Raw genomic sequence first — 15795 nt, forward strand, 5'->3', positions numbered from 1 at the left:
CGCGACTCCTCAGTTAGAAGGACAGAGGCACATCCCTCTGCCTGGCCCAAAAGCGGGACTCTCTCGGCTACCAGGGTGCCACCATCTCACCCTATCCTGATTTCACCATCACTGTACAGGCGGCCCTTCAAAAATTCAGTGACGTTAAGAACTCTCTTAGCAAATTAGGACTCAATTACGTCATGCTCTACCCTGCACACCCGCGAGTCAAACTCAATGGAAAGACTCACATCTTTGACTCTCCACCTGAGGTGACTTCTTTCTGTAAAAAGTTACCATCCAAACCTTCGCATTCGCAGACTACACCAGAACATGCTGGATCTTCCACTTCTTCACAGACAACTCTTCCAGATTGAGCTGGACTGACAGTGGTCCCATCCCTCACCAGTGGGCTGCACTCACACAACGCTAATGTTGTGCCTTTGATATTGGGCACCTTTCATTAGTCTATCAGAATCTTTCTGTGCATATCACTATTGTATGCCTGCGGTTGATTCTCCTATACTTTTCAGGGACATTTTTCTTAGTTGGCAGTGCCACGCCGAACTGTTGCCTGTCCCCCATGTTAAACACTCCTCTCAAATTGTTGGGCTTGTGTTGTCTTTTGTTTCTCTTTTTTGAGATTCACTGGATGTATTTCTATCTGGTTTGGTGGGGGGTGCTTGGTGATGGAGCCTTGTTTTTCTCATTTCTTAAATATTCTCTATATTTGTTTTACATAGCACATCCTACACTTCCCGCACCACTGCTTCACTGTGCGCCATATTCTATATCCCTTACCTTTCTTTGATGCCTCACTCCGAGATAAAAAGGGTGATAGAAGTCTCCCTTATCACATGCAATAAATAATTCACGTAAGGGTAAGCAGGTACTGTCTTATTTGAACAGACATGGGGCCAAAATAGCATTTGTTCAGGAAACACATCTGTTACCCAATGATGATTCTTCATATGCAAGTGTCTGGGGAACGCATCGTTACTTTTCTGGCTAGAGTTCATATTCCTGCAGGGCTTTTGCATTCTCATACAAAAACGTGTTCCTTTCGCTTTTCACTACTGTCCTTCAGATCCGAATGGTTATTACCTTCTCCTTCAGGGTATCCTTGCTGACAAGTGTGTCTTATTGATAAGTGTACATGCCCTAAACGTTGATGATCCTGAATTTTTACAGGAGCTCTATTCTCATATTGGATGCCTAGATATCGACTGTGATACTGGACGGGGACCTCAATATGGCACACCGCCCTCACCTTGACTCCTCCAGCACACTACCCTGTAACAAACCTCAAGTAAGGAACCTGCTACAACATGTCATAGATGCTTATACATTACAAGATGTCTGTTGTGCCAGATACCCGTCTGACCCCAGTTTTACTTTTTAAAACCGCTCCTCATGCTAACTGTACAATGTTGGACTACTGGTTCCTTTCTGCAAATGCCTCTCTTTGGGCCACGGAGATCACATTATTACCGCAGATGCTATCAGACCATAGTCTTATTCTTCTTGAGCTACTGATTCCCTAGAGGTTCCACAGCAAAACCCTTTATGACGCATTGTTCTGTAACGACATACTATGCTCCATAATTGAATATTTCACATTGAATACAGGAACAGTTTCGACACAGGCCACCCTATGGGAAGCTTTTAAGGCATACATTTTTGAGGTGTGCATTTCTAAGCACATCCGTATCCTTTGCGACATCCGCTCCAAAATACAACGTATTGAAACAGACTTTACGGATATAGATCTTGCCGCCTCTTCTGGTGGGGACCCTTGGCTGCGTCACTGCTCTGTCTTATTGTCCGAATTCTGTGACCTTGCCAAAAAGGAGTTGGCATATTTGGGGATGCATGCTTAGGCCTGTCTTCATGGTGAAGGGTAATGCCTTGGCCGCACCCTTGTACGGTTACTGCGCCCCAATTGCTTAAATAGTTATGTTACCAAATTGTGCGCAGATTCTAGTTCGCCGATACTCAGCGGTGAGAATGTCGTGGCAGAGTTCCAACATTACTACGAATCTCTCTATACTTCTTGTGTGTCTGATGCCCCATGAGAGATTGTCCTATCTTGAGGAGGTGGCGATGGTCTGGCTCCTGGATGGTCTGTGACAGTTTCTTAGTGAACCGATTACTGTAGAGGAGATCATACAGGCAGTTGATACCCTGTGCGGGTCTAAAGCACCTGGCCTTGATGGCTTATCAGGGGCCTTTATAAAGTCTTCAAACAACAACTCGCCCCCCACCTTTTTGCGATGTATGCTGAATCTCTAACTACCGGCATATTGCCATCTACGCTGCTTGAAGCAGTTCTTACACTTCAGTTGAAACCTGGTAAGGATCCCCATCTCTGCCTGTCCTATCGACCCCTTTCCCTTTTAAACATTGATAACAAAATATTAGCTAAATTCCTCGCTACCAGATTGTCTCCTTTAATGGAACAGATTATATCCCCTGTTCAATCTGGCTTCGTTCCCCACAGATCCACCTCCTGAATTTATGCACCATTTTTGTAGTTCATAATAAGATCGGCCCATCAACACCTGCAATAGGTGCTGTGCTGGATACCGAAAAGGCATTCGACTCCCTGGAGTGGCCCTTTCTAAAGACAGTTTTGGTCAAACTGGGCTTCCTTGCCACTTTTATCTCCCTGATCATGCTTTTATTTTCCAAATCTAGTGGCTTTTATTTGGGTCAGTTGCTCATTAACCGATGCATTCCCTAGCATGAGAGGAAAGGAAGCAGGCAGGGGTGCCCCCTTTCCCTCTCTTCTTTATCATTGCAATGGACCCTCTAGTCAGTTATCAAGGCCTTCAACTTCCGAATGGTTCCCTACAGCTTTCCCTATACGCTGATGACATTTTATTATTTATCCATCACCCATCAGACAACTTCCCCCTACTTATCCAGGAAATCATCCGTTTCAGCAGTCTATCTGGCCTTCAGATAAATTGGATCAAATTGGAGATATTTCCCCTCACTGATGCAGCTCAATATGGGCTACGGACAGCACCAAATATTGGGTATCCGACTCCACAGAGATAAAAACTAGATATTACAGCTCAACTACAGCCCTGCACTCGCTGATCTTACAACTCGGTAGAGCGCTGGATAAAATTGCTGCTGTCCCTGGTGGGATGAGTGGCCATTGTCAAAATGGTTGTACTCCCCGCTTCCTGTACCTGTTTTTAAATATTCCTATTCTCATTACACAGAACCTTTTTTTAGCTCTCTGTGCAGTCTTCCTATACACCTCACCTGGGCTGGGGGCCGCCCTTACATATGCTAAAGACTCTCATCCTCCCCTGCGACTGCAGCGGATTTGGGGTCCTGATCTCTATCATCTCGCAGACCAATGCTAATATGCGCATCAGTAGAATCAACCAGATGCCCGTGTTCCATATCTGAAGCCCGAGCGGGGCCAGTTGGGAGACCTTTCCAACTCTTTGTTCCTACTGAAGGGTGTCCATTAGATGCCAGTCACATTCAGACTGTGTGCATGACCTTTGGTCATGGCAGAGGCTTAGGCAGACATTGGGCGACGGACCTCTTTTTTTCCCCCCCTTCTCCCATTACTAGATAATCCCTGGCTACCAGTCACACGTAAAAAGCTAGTACAGCGTACACGTCGTCGGCATAACCTGCTCACCCTATGGGACCTCTTTCTACATGGACTTCTTGCAACACTCTGATGATCCTCACTTCCGACTTAATATATATGCCCTCATCTTCACACTGCACAAACAGATCTGCGCTTTCTCTCGCTCTACTCTGTGCGTCCTCTCTCACTGTACTCTGTGCTGTCTCTCCCTCCTACCCCCTGCCAGGTATCGTACATCATTAGTCATATGCTTCACAAGCTCTGCCATACTCACCTTTGCTTTATGAAAGTCACATGGGGACAATCTTCTTCATTTAGTTGGGGGAGGGGGTGAGATGCCATTGAAACTAGAGGTATATTACAAATCTTGTACACAGTGTATGGACACAGTATAGGGGTCCAGCTAGAGCAGTGCATGGTAGTGTCAAGGACAAAGCAATGCACCTCATCCGTTGCAACTTCTTTCCACTGTATGTCGGCATGATTCTGTGCAGTCTGTGCCTTTCCACTCGTACACAGAAATGAATAAGAAAGCTTCATTGGCAGCTGTAGAGTACCCCTCTATAAAAGCAAAGCTCTGACCTAAATCTACCCTGCAGTATCTTCAACGCTTTTCTAAAATGGGAGGAGTCTGTAGGAAAGCCTGCATAAGTGCCATAGGGATCCCGACCCATAATTGAGAGAGCCTACGGCTCCAAGGATCCGTTTTATTATTAAACTCTGCAATATAAATCAACCTGTAGTTCTCTACTTTCACCAGAGTTCGAACCTCCTTTATTTCACTCTATTTGACAAAAGGTGAACCCAAATTTAGTAGAAAAAAAGTTTGAACTAGAATAGTCTGCTTTGTGACAGAATCTCTCACGCACATAGTCCTTGCCTACCCTGGCTATTGCATCTGATCATGTAAATATCAAGTCCCAACAACAGCTAGCCTAAATATCCCTATGCTTAGAACAGCATTCGGAAAAGCACTTTACGGAAGCACAATCCTGTCATCTAAACCTCTTCTCTTATTACTTGTTTGTGATGCCTGAATTGGCGCATACCGGAACTCGTGCAGTCTTCCACTGGTGCATGAACACAAACCTCACACCTGAATCACCAACTCCAGAGGTTTCACTCTCAAAGAATGCTGGAAACTCTTGCGGGGGTTCTTCCTCGGCAGGCTGTGAATCTCTAAGGCACTAGGTTATCATTTTTATGGTGGAAGTGCCTACATACCTGCCATAAGTCTCAGCCTGGAGGACATGCAGGAATACCAGGGCTAGGCCTCCTCAAGTCGCTGATGCTGCAGCAGTGTGCATAATTTTCTGTTGCTAGGACAATAGAAAGCTTCAGAAAAATGATGCTGCGGTAAGTCTCCTTGTGCTGAAGTCACCCCCACATGGGATGCATAGAGGCAGCACGTCATTGACTGAGATCTGAATGGCATGCTTTGTGAAAGGTCGCAGGCAATAAATAGCTTCAAGGAAGAGCTTAGACAATTGGTAACTCTACTGTCGTCTTGTGCTTGATGTCAACCTCATAAACATCTTTTGCCTGTAAGTGGGCAAGCGTACGGCTAGCTAGAAATGCTTAATGCCCATCACGGGTGTTTCTGGAAATTGGGACAAGCGACTAGGAATCTGAAACCGTTCTAGCTGCTTCCTTAAAGTGGTGGCCGACTTCCTAGGTGGACTTCAAAAAGGCCCTCCATACCTTGTTGTTTGTGACCTTAATTGGGTGTCCCTAGCACTTCAGTTGTTCTCATCTCTGGCGATAAATGATGAATTCCTTTTAAAGGTAACCAGAAAAAAGGTGTCACTTTACCTTTATTTTGGTAACCGCATAACGCCTCTACAGAGAGGGGAGTTGCATATCCTCTCACCATGTCCTGAACCACCTTTCCCACTTTAACCCAAAACCTTCATTGTAAGCACCATGACATCAAATGTTTCGCACTTGGAAGTCATCTACAAGCGTGCCTTCATTTCTCCATCAATCCAGAGCACCTGCAGAGTACGGTATCAAGAAAGTAATTGGGTTTGACCCTCGGCCATGTTTTGCACTGATGCCAACATTTTTGCTGATGTCAATATCTCCATGTTGTAGGTGCCTTGACCTACAATGTCTAGGTTCAGTCATGCTGCTGTTGCAACACAAATTGCAGGTGGTTTTGCAGTGGCAGAAGTCTCAGCATTATTGAATGACTGGAGCATTTTCTCATTCACACACACCTTCCAGTGAGTGGCAGGTGGTAGACGGATTGTTGGCTCTTTTCACAGAATAGAGAAAAAAACTTTGACCATTGCGGGACAGGCGAGGGAAGAATCTTGGAGACAACGTATTCTGGCAGAGGATAAGCAAATTCTTTTTATGACTCGGGTGTAGATGGCATCCTTTTACTCTTCAAGTCTGATGAACGCATTAGTCAGTCTTCCTCAGAGAAAGGAGATTTCTAGGGAAATGTCTGCTTAGAGGGGGTTGATGAAAGTCACAGAATAGCCTATTTTTCAAGCTTGACTATCAGTGAATGAAACAGCTGCTTAGTTTTTGTTTGCTTTCGCCGGAAGCATGCTTCCACACAAGCAAATCTTCTAAAGACCTAAATAAAATATTAGGTGCATGAAGAGTTGTTTTTTTTGTCTAGCTCGACAGCCCAGCGGTCTGCATGCCCAGTTATTTACGATTAACAGAGTGGGATTTGGGTCAGCCCTCTTCAACCATTGGCTTTAGTAGGTTAGTCGCTTTCAGATGGAATCAATCACTTCTCGGATAGTGCAGAAGAGTATTTATCTCTCACCTCATCTGATTTGCTCCTTGGTGTATCATTACACCGCTTACGAAATGGTGTACTGCAATGCATGAAGCAATGTTTTATCTATATAATCTATATAAATAAAAATGTAAATGTTCGGGTGGAGGGAGCGGGGAGGAGTTAGTTCACTTTGCAATATTAAGAAAGGACGCATAGAGACAATAGTCTACATATATTGGGATGGACAGTTGGTGTCAGGATGGCAGACCAGGAAGTGGTTGGGTGGAGGGAGAGGGGAGGAGTTGGTTCACTTTGCAACATTAGCACGTGTTTATATATATACACAACGTTGGATTCGAATACGCGCGTGTACAATACGTGCATGTCTTTAATCGAAAGGCCGAACAGACCCTATTGATTTGCTTGCTGTGCAACAACTACAAGGGACGCATAGAGACAATAGTCACAAAAACATATTGTATACCCACAAGCATTGTGAAATTAAACATATTAGAAACGTGCACTTATTCTTTTCTTTCTCTTCCATTTAACCAAACTGAGCCACAGCAACGCGTGGCCGGGTACAGCTAGCATTGTAAAAAAAATACAATGATCAGAGTTTTTGTCACGTTCAATTTTTTATCTAATGCAAACATCTACAAAAGTTTTTTTTTAAAGTTTTTTACTTTTTACTGGAAGATAAATTTCCACTTTACAGAAAAACAAATGAATTGCGAGGGATGCCAAAGGTTCATTTCTCTTTAGCAAACACTTTGAGCTGTCGAACCGACCGATAATAGGATTCAGAGCAGTTAGCAGCTCTCCTCCTCATGCGGTAAGGCTGCTGCTACAATAGCAAATGAGTGTACCCAGTTGCTTTGCTAAAGGCAGTAGGTCAGGCCGTTAACTCAATATGCAAACCCAACATTTTGGCCTTGCTAGTGCTTTTTTATTCCAGTCTGTACAAATAGACCTGTATTGATTGTATTATGTAAAAATAAAAACAAACCTTCGGACCAATCCCATGTTCTTTCAGATAGAGACTCGTAATTACTTGTTATACTGATTCTAGAGGGAAAATGTCCTCTAGTCCAATAGGCTTTCGTTTCAAATGTGTAATATAACTGATTATAATATTGGAATGCGGAGAGCTTCATTCAAGACAGTGGAGCAACAATGGCCTATATAAACTGGTATAGGTCGTTACTCTCAACTTTTCAGTGTTCTGTGTTTCTCTTTCCCCGGCCTCTGCAAAATATGTGGAGTGGGCAGGGAAAAGTGAAAGTCAGAGGCTGTACTGCAGGGTACACTGGAGCTTCCCCCCCTTCTGCCTCCCTTACCCAGAGAGTCACTGGAGCCTCGGAAGGAGGGAAGGCGAGTTCTTCTCAAGTCCTGGGTCTACCTGGCTCGGCAGATTAGCCGAGCCCAGGGAGAACCAGGGACCGACTTCAGTCCTGAGATGTACTGAAGATGTTATGTTAGCAGGCGATTAGAGGAATGCTCTTGTTTTGCTGACAATGCATAGACCGCAATCTGGTTTCTTGGTGCAGTGTAGTGCTATGCCAATGGTGGTAGTACCAGGGTATAAAGGTTAAGATGGAGTATTGTGACTGTTGAGTGTCCTTTGAAGTTTCTGTGCTTTGTACCGCTTTTGTGGCGGCAGTATGGTTTAGTGGAATATTCATTGGAAATGGGGTGTATTGTTGTTGAACAAATAGGAGTCTTTTCGGAGGGCAGTGCTTGACCAGCTTTATGGTCCTGGTACCGTAAGTGCACAAGGGTACAGAGGGTGATGTTCAAGAGTATGTACTGATCTATTCAATCAATTATCATGTTTTGGTATTACGTTGTTTACCTAAAACTGTTGGGAGTGGCTATTTAGAATGCACAGTTGCAGTTTGCAGATGTGTTTGAACCTGTTGTTTTTAGAGATTGCACATATTTTCGTGCTGATTGGCATAATTTGAAAAATGTATAATTTTCCAATGTCGTTTTGTCTATCAATTTGTTGAAATATGACAGACCGGGTGCCCCTGGGGAATATATTTCATTTTATGTGATTGTTAATATTCTGAGCATTTTATGGATTCCAATGTACTAAAAACTGTCTTTGCACATTTAGATTGAACGCCGAGTATTTTAGAACATGCAGGTTGTTAAAACCCGAGATGGACGTTCTACTGATTACAAATGCAGTTTTGTGTTTGGTGCGTTGCCGGGTGTTTGTCTTGGGGAGGGGGGGAGAGAATGCGTGATCTCAGATGGCTCTTGCCGGGTGTTGGATATTTTTGGTTCCTGTGGGGATGGTAGAAACAAGTAAGAGGTTATAAGCAGATGGTCACATTTGGATGGAGGTAGGGCAGAATAGTTTATTTGGAAGTTGTGGGATCCCTGGGTTCATCTGGAGTAAGGAGAACCCCGAGTGCAGTCACAGTGGAACAAGCGATGGAAGGATTCTATTAGGAGTTGCCAACTTGAGTGATTGATTCTCATCATGCGAGCTGTGGCCATTACTCTTCCTGAAATACTGTATTTATCAGGTTGCATGCTACCACTAGCCTGTCATTTTCCCATTCTATAAATAGACGTTTTTCGTATTGCCCAACCCAGTGCTATGGTTTTTTTTTATCAACATTGTCATGGTGAAAGGCAGAGTCGGCTTGTCCCTGTTTGGACAGCTGACCTGCACGTTCCGCACAGATTTCTGATCGGTTATCGACAATGTGTAAAAAGTTTCTACCCAGGTCTAATCAAATGACCAGTTACCCAAAGTGTTAACTATTGCATTAACTGCAAACTTCTCTAAAACGACTTTCGAATTTGACCGTTTAATAATAAGAAAAATAATGGACATTCACGAGGGAGTGTTAGCGAATTTAGTTTACAGATCTGTGTACTGGATAGCAGTTTTCATATGTAAAGTATTGTGACACCTGAATAGTTTATACAAAGCACGCAATCCTTGATCAAATCTTAGAAAGTGATGTTTATTGTACTTTTGCATTTTTCCTATCCTATACATATCTCTTAAGGATCCACCTTTATGAAGACATTTCAAGAGTTTGAGGGCGGCGCCACTGCTACCTTATCACAAGTAAAATAGCCACCGGCACTTCATTTACGAAATTTAACTTTCCAGCGTATCAAGGTAAATGCTGAGCCCCTATCCCACCACCGTTGTCTTCTGAAACGCCACTGACACCTTATATGAATTTTAAACAAACCTGAGCAGACACGTCCGATAATAAGGAACTGAGGGAGTGCAGAGGGTCTCTTTTGTGGTTGTATCTGCTCTTGGAGATGTTAGGGTCTCAGTGGCCAGGACTGAGAGCTTCAGACTGAGGCTGCTCGGGAGGACTCAGTTTGACTGAGAAAAGAGCACTAAATACCAGGAGTAAATTAGAGGGAGTGCTTGGTATTCATGTTCTGCTACAATTAGTGCTAATTCTTAGCCCAAATTGCATCGATGTTTCCATTTTGGATGCGAGGGGGTATTTTTGGCAAAGAAAATAGCGTGAAGTGCAGAACTACTCCTGTCAAGTAATTCTGTGCAATCTCATTAGTACGCGACATGGAATTATGCAAGTTACACCCACCCCTAGTGGAAACCTGAGTGAAGTAAGTTGTGGCGATAGAGTACCCACAAGATGGTAAGGGTGGTGGTAAGCTCTATGGTTTGTTCTTGCTAGGGTTATGTGACATGTCCCAGGATATTGTTCCTATGTGGCTGGTATGTATGGCGCAGAGGTGCTGTGCTGGGAGGAGTCTACATGAGTGTCTGCACAGTTCTGCCCTGTGGCACTTTCATAGCATAGCTGAGTGATAGGGCAGCAAGATACTTGAACACGTGGCAGGCAATATGCATTATAGGAAGAAATACCGCCCGAAAAAGATGGAGGTAACGAGCCAAAATAAAAATGTCCAGAACCAGCTGCTACAATCTGAAGTATAGATTGGTGTGCAGTATCCAAGGTAAAGGCAACGTTTATTTGGTAAGGTGATTACTGCAATACATGCATGCTGTATGCACACCATTTCTGCCTGCATTGTTTCACTGTACATTTCGACCACTGCTGATATTTATTCATTGTGGTACTGGAATGGTTCCATGAAGCATAACATTATATGCTGCTTGTGGTATTTATCGAGCTGGTGAAATGCTGTCTCCCCAGTGGTAACTCCCCACTGTATTGCCACCAAAGGTATGTGGGTATGCCATATGAGTGTAGTCAGGGCTTTACGTGGGAAAAAAAACCTGGTGGTGCTCTAAAAGGGGCATGGCAAATTTCTCAAAGGGGTGTGGCCTATCCAAGTAGGGGCGTGGTCTACATCAAGATAACTAGCCTTGTGTGCAGGCCATCAGACGTACCGCAGGAGGTGGAGCCAGCATTGTGGCAGGCAGGCACAGCCCTTTTGAGACCCAGGTGCTACTCCTCCTACCACTCTACATACAGATGGGTCTATTCAGCCTTGTGCTGACTCAGCCAGCCTCCTGGAGTTGCCCCAGCCCCTGTCACTCACAAACCAGACAGTCAATACACAACCAGGCAGAGAGAGGCACACAGAAAGGTTTAACAGGAAAGTAGCCACTTTCAAAAAGGCCTATTTCCAAACTTGGAATTTAAAAACCATCTTCACTAAAGGATGTGTTATTAAATTCTGAGTTCAGGGATACCAGATTCCATATGTCTATCTTGCAGTTATGGGTATATATGCAGGTAAACATGTTAAACATCATTCTCCATGTTATCCTATGGGCAAGATAGCCTTTCAATAGTGATAAACGAAATTGGCAGTATTTCACTATCAAGACATGGTACCCACACTAGTAACACCAAACAAAAACCGGGACATCTGGTCACCCTTCCTTTGACCTTTGAGGCCCGAAAATAGAGCCCCCTTTAAAGGCCCCCCGCCCCCAAAAAAAACTTGGGGGGGGGGGGGGGCTCAGACCCCCACAGACCCCCCCCCCCATCCCTTAAAGCCCTGAGTGCGGTGTAATAAGTGGGTTCATATTGTTTTTTAAAGTGAGAATTTGAAAAACACAAATGGGTGCAGCCAACCACAGTTCTGTATAATTTGATGATTTCCCAGTCTCTGATGATCGGGCTAACAGTATAACGATTTCAAATTAAAAGTTTTGTTGGCTCTAACGTTTTCACTATGCCTTGATACTGGCTGGCAGCATATCGAGAGGAGGTTCCTCTCCAGAGAAGGTTCACTTAGCACATGGCCGAGAAGCCAATGTCATGTTTAGTAAATATTTCATATCTATTTATTATTGTTGACAAATGAGAAAGTCACCGCTTTCTGTGTTCTAAAACGAACGCAAATGCACTTTGTGGGAGGCAGAAAATGTTCCCACCTTCAGAGCTTGTAGCGGAGTGTGGGTGTAAATGAAAAATGCAACTATGTCTGTTCATAATGTACCATATTTTACTGCTTGGACCTACTCTTTTTGTTTTTTACTGCTCGCTTATCACCTCATTTACAGTTTTTTTAAAGTAAGAAAGGACACGTGGTTTGGGCCTTTCCGTTAGATTAATCATTTTCCATAAAGGTCTGGCTAGAGTGTTTTATATGACTCTTGGCGATTCATTACATTCTCATGGAAGATCCGGACCGAAGCTAAACATTCTTGTATTGAAATATATTCATTGTTTAGGAATGTGACTTGTGACGACTTATTACACAGCACTTACTCATTCCAGCTGTGCTCTCCAGAGATCTTCTTCCTTGTTCTGAATTCTGCGGATTTCTCCTTTCCTGTAGGAAAATTCAGCCCCAGAGAATCATGACTAAGAGCTGACGGCGTAAAGCTTGTGAGCCTTTCCTGGAGATGCTGTGACCAGTTTGGATGGAGATATAAAAGAAGAGCCATAGAAGGTAAAGATTATTCCAACCGTAAATGCTCATTTGTAGCTCACCAATTATTATAGTATTCTTTCTCTAGTACAGAAATGTTTAGTGTATGCCTCTTTGGTTTGTGGTGTTCCACTTACTAAACCACAAACCTTGCTAAAAATATTTAAAATGTTCTTAAGGTGTCTGACATTTGTTTTAGTATTTATTTTAGAATTTCTCAAACATTTCTTCATATTTTCTAGTTCTCTGTTCATTTTCTCTGTTATGAAGTTTCCTTCCATTCACTGATGCTTTTGTGATAGATTTGAGAAGGGCTTGGTGTATTTAGACAACCTTTATTCATAAGTTTTTGTTTAGTGCCACCTGCTGCTTTACCATCTCCTATGTGCTCTACTTAAAAGAAGATAGTGAAGGGTGAGGAGGAGAGGATGAGAAATTTGGTGTGAAATGAGTAAGGGGAATAATGACTAAGATAACATTTGTAGTCCTCAACCTAGTGACTTCTCGAGTTGGTAAAGCTTTAAAGAGGAAAGGGTTGACTGGGATATGTGCTGATGGAAAAGAATACCGGGAAAGATCTGTAGCTGGATAATGATGAAAAAGTCTGGTTACCTCTACATGAGGGAAAGAGACCATGGTGGATGGTAGTCGAATACTCTGTGGGGCCCACAGTAATCATGAAAGGAGTATGTCTTCAATCTCTTGAAAGAATCAGTTGCTTTGGTGTCAAAATTGAATGACCTATCTTATCTGCATAAGAAACCATCCAGCAGTTTCATAATCCCTACACTGGGCCAGGACACTGTTTTTCTTGAATTATCACAGCTACCAGTCCCAGGGCTGCAAAATTAAATATTAAAGATCAGGGTGGGTTGCAATCCAATTTACTGGTCCAGGTTATGGATAACCGTGGGCTCTGCCCCTGCCCCTCAAAGTTAAATGTACCATACTGCATACAATGATGGATTCTGTCTTATCTTGTAAATCAAATTACGTTTTTAAGACCTCTGTTTTTCGGTCTTGAACCGTAGGCTGCGCTTGCGCAGTCTCGCTCCGAGATTTAATGTTTCTTAGTATGGGGGCTTTAACCCGCCCCTCTTCTCCATTGGCTGCCATCCTAAACTGAGGGCAGCCATTGGAGGAGAGGGGCGTCACTACGTTCAAGCCACGTCTTTTTCAGATTCGGGGGCGTGTGTTTTGCAGTTTTTAACTCCGTGACGTCATCCGTCACTCAACAGCAAAAACCACACCCCCGAATGCGAAAATGTTGACGCTTTTCTGATGCCATTTCTGCCCGACTGCCGCCGCAAGAAGTCGAGAAGCTGCCGAGTCCTCCGGTGAGTGCTTGCTGTCCTGCCCCCTCGTTGCTCGTGTTTGCTGTCCTGCCCCCTCGTTGCTTGTGCTTGCTGTCCTGCCCCCCTTCGTTGCTCGTGCTTGCTGTCCTGCCCCTCTTCGTTGCTCGTGCTTGCTGTCCTGCCCCCCCTCGTTGCTTGTGCTTGCTGTCCTGCCCCCTCGTTGCTTGTGCTTGCTGTCCTGCCCCCTCGTTGCTTGTGCTTGCTGTCCTGCCCCCTCGTGCTTGCTGTCCTGCCCCCTCGTGCTTGCTGTCCTGCCCCCTCGTGCTTGCTGTCCTGCCCCCTCGTGCTTGCTGTCCTGCCCCCTCGTGCTTGCTGTCCTGCCCCCTCGTGCTTGCTGTCCTGCCCCCTCATGCTTGCTGTCCTGCCCCCTCATGCTTTCTGTCCTGCCCCTCATGCTTTCTGTCCTGCCCCTTCATGCTTTGTCCTGCCCCCTCATGCTTGCTGTCCTGCCCCCTCGTTGCTTGTGCTTGCAGTCCTGCCCCCTCGTTGCTTGTGCTTGCTCCCCTGCCTTCTTGTTGGTTGTGCTTGCTCTCCTGCCCCCCCGCTGGTTGTGCTTGCTGTCCTGCCCCCTCTTGCTTGCTGTCCTGCCCCCTCGTTGCTTGTGCTTGCTGTCCTGCCCCCTCGTTGCTTGTGCTTGCTGTCCTGCCCCCTCGTTGCTTGTGCTTGCTGTCCTGCCCCCTCATTGCTTGTGCTTGCTGTCCTGCCCCCTCGTTGCTTGTGCTTGCTGTCCTGCCCCCTCGTTGCTCGTGCTTGCTGTCCTGCCCCCTCGTGCTTGCTGTCCTGCCCCCTCGTGCTTGCTGTCCTGCCGCCTCGTGCTTGCTGTCCTGCCGCCTCTTGCTTGCTGTCCTGCCGCCTCGTGCTTGCTGTCTTGCCGCCTCGTGCTTGCTGTCCTGCCACCTTGTGCTTGCTGTCCTGCCACCTCGTGCTTGCTGTCCTGCCACCTCGTGCTTGCTGTCCTGCCACCTCATGCTTGCTGTCCTGCCACCTCGTGCTTGCTGTCCTGCCCCCTTGTGCTTGCTGTCCTGCCCCCTCGTTGCTTGTGCTTGCTCTCCTGCCCCCTTGTTGCTTGTGCTTGCTCTCCTGCCCCTCGTTGCTTGTGCTTGCTCTCTTGCCCCCCCGTTGCTTGTGCTTGCTGTCCTGCCCCCTCGTTGCTTGTGCTTGCTCTCCTGCCCCCCTTGTTGCTTGTGCTTGCTCTCCTGCCCCCCCTTGTTGCTTGTGCTTGCTCTCCTGCCCCCTCGTTGCTTGTGCTTGCTGTCCTGCCCCCTCGTTGCTTGTGCTTGCTGTCCTGCCCTCCCCCCCCTCGCTGGTTGTGCTTGCTCTCCTGCCCCCCCTCTTGCTTGTGCTTGCTGTCCTGCCACCTCGTGCTTGCAGTCTTGCCCCCTCATTGCTTGTGCTTGCTGTCTTGCCCCCTCATTGCTTGTGCTTGCTGTCTTGCCCCCTCGTTGCTTGTGCTTGCTGTCCTGCCCCCTCGTTGCTTGTGCTTGCTGTCCTGCCCCCTCGTGCTTGCTGTCCTGCCCCCTCGTGCTTGCTGTCCTGCCCCCTCGTGCTTGCTGTACTGCCCCCTCGTGCTTGCTGTCCTGCCCCCTCGTGCTTGCTGTCCTGCCCCCTCATGCTTTCTGTCCTGCCCCCCTCATGCTTGCTGTCCTGCCCCCTCGTTGCTTGTGCTTGCAGTCCTGCCCCCTCGTTGCTTGTGCTTGCAGTCCTGCCCCCTCGTTGCTTGTGCTTGCTCCCCTGCCTTCTTGTTGGTTATGCTTGCTCTCCTGCCCCCCGCTGGTTGTGCTTGCTGTCTTGCCCCCTCGTTGCTTGTGCTTGCTGTCTTGCCCCCTCGTTGCTTGTGCTTGCTGTCCTGCCGCCTCGTTGCTTGTGCTTGCTGTCCTGCCACCTCGTGCTTGCTGTCCTGCCACCTCGTGCTTGCTGTCCTGCCACCTCGTGCTTGCTGTCCTGCCCCCTCGTTGCTTGTGCTTGCTCTCCTGCCCCCTCGTTTCTTGTGCTTGCTCTCCTGCCCCCTCGTTGCTTGTGCTTGCTGTCCTGCCCCCTCGTTGCTTGTGCTTGCTGTCCTGCCCCCTCGTTGCTTGTGCTTGCTGTCCTGCCCCCTCGTGCTTGCTGTCCTGCCCCCTCGTGCTTGCTGTCCTGCCGTCTCGTGCTTGCTGTCCTGCCGCCTCGTGCTTGCTGTCCTGCCGCCTCGTGCTTGCTGTCCTGCCGCCTCGTGCTTGCTGTCCTGCCGCCTCATGCTTGCT

General features: G+C 46.4%; 1 protein-coding gene across 3 annotated transcripts in view; it reads left to right on the forward strand.

The window, feature by feature from the left end:
* SIPA1L3 (signal induced proliferation associated 1 like 3) overlaps positions 1-15795 on the forward strand; it is a 714921-nt gene that overhangs the window by 155978 nt on the left and 543148 nt on the right. For all 3 annotated transcript variants that reach the window (XM_086938267.1, XM_086938268.1, XM_086938269.1), the window contains exon 2: positions 12111-12224. The gene's annotated coding sequence lies outside the window, so the exon portion shown is untranslated. The remainder of the gene's footprint in view (positions 1-12110; positions 12225-15795) is intronic.

Source organism: Lissotriton vulgaris, chromosome 9, assembly GCF_964263255.1.
Source record: "Lissotriton vulgaris chromosome 9, aLisVul1.2, whole genome shotgun sequence".
Taxonomy (NCBI): Eukaryota; Metazoa; Chordata; class Amphibia; order Caudata; family Salamandridae; genus Lissotriton; species Lissotriton vulgaris.